This window comes from Melanerpes formicivorus, unplaced genomic scaffold (genome assembly GCF_026170545.1).
Source record: "Melanerpes formicivorus ecotype bairdi unplaced genomic scaffold, bMelFor1.0.p_v2 SCAF_72, whole genome shotgun sequence".
NCBI classification, from domain to species: Eukaryota; Metazoa; Chordata; class Aves; order Piciformes; family Picidae; genus Melanerpes; species Melanerpes formicivorus.
Window position 1 is genome coordinate 2,928,215 of NW_027142424.1, and position 5,653 is coordinate 2,933,867.

The following is a 5,653-nucleotide window of genomic DNA, read 5'->3' on the forward strand; positions in this document are numbered from 1 at the left end:
AAGCTGGAGGTGAGGAGATTCAGGCTAGATGTGAGGAGGAGGTTCTTCACCATGAGAGTGGTGAGACCCTGGAATGGGTTGTCCAGGGAGGTGGTCGAGGCCCCGTCCCTGGGGGAGTTTAAGCCCAGGCTGGATGAGGCTCTGGCCAGGCTGATCTAGTGTGGGGTGTCCCTGCCCATGGCAGGGGGGTTGGAACTAGATGATCCTTGTGGTCCCTTCCAACCCTGAATGAAACTATGAAACTATGAACTGAGTGAACTAACCTCTTTTGAGGCAATCCAGTCACACTCAGCTAGGAGAAAAGAGTCCGACCCAAATAATCCATAATTAGATCATCAGCTGCTAACACTATTGATCTCCTGAGATTTGGGGGTGCCCTCAGCTGCCCTCATTCTCCAACTCAGAGAATGGTCTTCATTCTTGAAAGAAAAAACAAACATTTAAAGACACATGGAATACTAAAATAGTGATGTTGGTTATCCATCTTCTTGGAAGTATCTTAATTTGTTGCTGTTAATATATAATCAGAAATCAGTTCATGACCTTGCCAAGCAGAGCAGCAATTATATTACTGCTTAGCTAATTGAGGCTCTGCCTGTTGCCTTTTATTATATCTTGCAGGGAAAAAAAAATGGTGCTGTTCAAATAGAAAATAGATTTAAGTTCTGAATATAGGGTTCAATCTGCCAAAATCACTACACAAAACTAATCTGTAAGGACAACCTTTCCACAAATCCATAGGCAGCCAAAAAACGGGATCAAAACTGAAGCTATAAAAGGAGTAGTTTCCATATGATTCCTGTATATTGGGTATTTAATGTCTATTTTCTTTTCATAGTTTCATAGTTTCATTCAGGGTTGGAAGGGACCACAAGGATCATCTAGTTCCAACCCCCCTGCCATGGGCAGGGACACCCCACACTAGATCAGCCTGGCCAGAGCCTCATCCAGCCTGGGCTTAAACACCTCCAGGGACGGGGCCTCAACCACCTCCCTGGACAACACATTCCAGGGTTTCACCACTCTCATGGTGAAGAACCTCCTCCTCACATCCAGCCTGAATCTCCCCACCTCCAGCTTCATTCCATTCCCCCTAGTCCTATCACTACCTGAGATCCTGAGAAGTCCTTCCCCAGCCTTCCTGTAGGCCCCCTTCAGATACTAGAAGGCCACAATTAGGTCACCTGGGAGCCTTCTCTTCTGCAGACTGAACAGCCCCAACTCCTTCAGTCTGTCCTCATAGGAGAGGTGCTCCAGCCCTCTGATCATCCTTGTGGCCCTTCTCTGGACACATTCCAGCACCTCCACATCCCTCTTGTAATAGGGGCTCCAGAACTGGACACAGTACTCCAGGTGGGGTCTCACCAGAGCTGAGTAGAGGGGGAGGATCACCTCCCTCGACCTGCTAGCCACACTTCTCCTGATGCAGCCCAGGATCTGATTGGCTTTGCGGGCTGCAAGTGCACATTGAGAGCTCATGTTGAGCTTTTTGTCCACCAGCACCCCCAAGTCTCTCTCCTCAGGGCTACTCTCCAGCCAGTCACTGCCCAGCCTGTATTTGTGCCTGGGATTGCCTCGACCCAGATGCAGGACCCTGCACTTGCTCTTATTGAACTTCATGAGGTTGGCTTGTGCCCACCTCTCCAGCCTGTCAAGGTCCCTCTGGATGGCCTCCACTCCTCTTCATGGAGTGATTCAAATTGGCACAATCTTGCTTCTCATGCTGCTTTTCCAGTGGTTAGTACATAAATGGTAGTGGGTTGCACATGGCCTTGAAGTTTCACCATTCTTACCACAAAATTCCACAATTCTTAACCTAAAGATGTTTGCAATTCTTAACATAAACCCAAATATTGCCATTTCAGTGGCTTGTGATGTAATAAAACTAACAATGTTACTCTTGGATGCAAAAATGTTAGTTTTAATTAGAATTCACAGCACAGCTCTAATGGCTATCGAATCTGTTTGAAAAAGACAGCTTCGTTGGTATCAGGTACAAATCTCACACCTCTTCAGAACTATCTTTATGAAGCCCTTTCAAGTGCTGCCATACCGAGGCACACAGGGGCCTTCAGAAAGATCAGGAGGCCCTCACACTAACTGCAGAGATTTTTTTCCCCCCTCATCTTTATGGCATATGTTGTATCAGAAATCACAGTTCAAAGAAATTTCATGCTCAAAGCTGAAGTCTTTTCTCACATTTAACTCAGCCAAAATTCCTGTGATGGCAGAATTAAACCTGGGGTTGCTCTCAAGTGGTAAGGGAGCTACAATATGGAACAATTACTTCATTTTCTAAATTATTCCTAACTACAAAGACTGTTACTTTCTGTGAACATTTATGATCACTGAAAAGAATCGTTGGTAGCTGTCAAATATGTTCATTGTCTCTGCCTACAATTTCTTATGCATTCTTTGGAGGAACTTGTGATCTAGAAGGAATAATTAATCCTTTTTTTTTTGTAAATGTGATGAGCAGAGCAGATGGGAAGTGATATTCACTTACAAACACTTACATGTGAGCAGCATCTTAACCTCAGCTGAGATTCTTCTTCCCACAACAGACAGAAAGGTGGACAGCTACTCTAAGGCCAGACCAGGCACCACATCCAAACGTTACATTCCAGACTGGTCAGACCTGAACTGGGCAGAGAGCAATCTCAATGATTTCAGTGTCTTTGTCTTCTGCCAGTATTTTTATTTTCTTGCAGTAAAAATACCCCTAGAGGAAAAGATTTCACTGCATGGAACTTGTTCTCTGTTGAGTCATTTGGTTTGTTTATGTACCCTGTGTAGAGGTGTAGCTTTACAAAATGCCTTCTGCAAGCAGGAAGAACTTTCCTCCAAGCTGATTCTCTACCTGAGCATCAGGGAAAGAAACAAATCTGTGCCTGATGACATTTCAAGGGCAAGGAAAACAACTGCTCGGGGGAGAATTATCTGATTTGGTTCATGTTTATTTTTACTTCCATCTAGCAATCTGCTCTCCAACAGAAGCAGCTTATTTGCAGAAGAGAAGACTGTCTCCTTTTTGGACGGATGCCTGATCAGAAGAGAAGGTGCCGCTAAGGACAAGAGGTACGTGTTAAGCGTTGTTAGCTAATGTAATAGGTGCCTGCCATTGTAAAAGCAATTGTATATGTCATATATGTTAGTTAATGATAAATCCTTCATTTCTTCCCATCCCACTTCTTACCCACTAGCCAGCATAGGCTAAGTCGACCTTCCACTCAGGAGTACATAGTCCAAAGTAAAATATTCCACATGTGATTTTTTTTAGAATCAATTATTCCCAAATAGCTTGTGTGGAGAAGCTCTAGGGAACAGCTTGGCTAATGTTTTTTTCACACATGCTGACTGCCAAGTTAGAGGGCTTTACAATCTCACAAGAATTTTCTTTTCCTTTCAGGAACCGTTTGGAGAAATGTTTCCAGTCCTGGTATCTTGTCATGAAGGACTGAGCGACTCCAGGATGCAAACTGAAGTAAAACAGATTATAGCAAACTGGTCAACAGGTTAAGAAGCAGAAAAGGCCAGTTACTTTTTGCTGCAACTGCTCACTAGGAAAAATGCAAAAGGGGAAAATCATCTTTCATCTGCTTAAGGCTCAACCTTTCTTTTTACCTTTGTTTCTACTGGAAGTGATTTTGTCTTGCAAACTCTTTCATGTAAGACATTAAATAATGTCATCACTAGTGTGCCAGTCACGGTGTTCAGTAGTTACTGAATATAAATCTGAGTGTTTGGCTTCTCCAAGCCTTTGCCTCAGTAATATCCTGAAGTATAGCAGTCTCTGCCTGTTGGCTTGTTTTCTGATGGGGAGGGTGACAGAACATTTTGTGTTCTCTTATCTTCAATAGCAACGAAACAGGAGGAGCTTCACAATGCGAAACCAAATCTACTGCTATTAATACAACATCCTAGCCACAGAGAAGAGATTTGTTTATTTACCAAAGCTAGGGATGCCTCTCCCTGACCTCTCCAGAGTTTGTGTGCTTTAGCTGGGAATAGATTGCTCAGAACTGGGTGCTCTTTTTTAAATTACACAGTAAAAAAAAATAATACACACACACCCCAAAACAGAGCCCAGGCTGCATCCCAAACTGCTTGAAATGACACACGACTTTGGCTAGTTAGAATAAGTCTAGCTAGGGCACAGTCCATACTCGGGTTTGATTCCTTTGCTAGGAGACAGAGATCAGTCAGCTCACCAAAGCCCACTTGCCTTCCCTCCTGCTACACTGTGACACATATAGCTTGCTGTAACCATACATGGGCCCACTTTTTGCCTGAGACCTAACATCTGTCTGCAGCCTAAAAAACCTGTCAATAGAGGAGTGTCTCTTCCTTGCATAATTAAAAAGTGCTTCAGACTGTAATGTATTTGGTTTTAAAAAATCCCCAAACAACAGAGATTGTCTTCTTCTGGAATTCACCCTGCTTTACCTCTACTTTAAACCAGTGAAAATCATTACAGACACAAATCAAAATGTCTTTAAATATCTTTTTCCACAGTTTGCTGTATTTAGTGACACTTGTCTGTACAATACAATACCTGCAAGAGTTAAATCTTGTGCTAGTTTTAAAGGCTTGACCTGGTTTAACCTCAGCCAGACTCAAAATCCATTTTGTTACACCTCTAGTATGAGAATAGCCTCTGAGTGCTTCAAGGCTGGTTTGGTGATACTTTGTGGGACAATTTTAAGCTCCGTAGCTGTCTGCTTGCCAGAAGCAGCTGCAGCTGGCAAAACCGAGTTTGGGCTGGCACCTTGGCTCTCCAGCTTGGCATATTAATTCAAACCACCACTGGTTTTGGTACCTGCTCCATAACTGTTTGATATTTTAGTCTAAGCAGGCTGTTCATGAATTACAGAAGCAGACCTAGGAGTAGGAACTGGAAACCAGGGAAGGAACCAGCCCTACATGTCCTGATTACAAAGCAATAATCACTAAACTATGTACAAAAGGACAATGATAGTTAGGTCATCTCCTCCAACAGAGGCGCAACAGAAGGTAGCACACACTCCTAGGAAGACCCAGTTTTATCTGAGAGCTGTCAGGTAAGCTCTGAGCATGCTTGCTTAACTTGAACCCACCATGGACCAAGGCTATAGCCAGCATCTTGAAATCTTAGCCTGGGTTTAAGGCACTGCAGTTGGTTCCCTACTCCTGCTGTCCCTGGCCCTGTGCAGCTCTACCATCCCTCAGTCATGTTGGCAGCAGTGCTCACACAGCAGAACTGCAAGCTACATCACAGGTGAACAGCTCTGTGAAGTTAACACACGAAAGAAAAGTTCAGACAGCCTTGTTCAATATTCAGTTCACAAAGTGACTGAACTGTCTGTCAGCTGTACTGCTAAAATTGCTTCTGAATGAAATCAACTTTTCCTTCCCTGGATAACTTTCCAGTGCCTATGTCTATACAATGAGAGAGGATACAGGGACGGAAACCAGCAGCGAGATGTAAGGTGGGAGCACGACTTCTTCTTTCGGCAGAAGTACCTTGAGGAGTATTTGATTTGTTGAACTACATATGATGCCAAAGTCTTGTTTTAATTATCATATTACTTCCTGTTTTCTAGGCCTTACACATAGGGTCCTGTGGTTTGATAAAGCAAATCACCTGTAGTATTAGAAAGAAAAGCCAGGGATC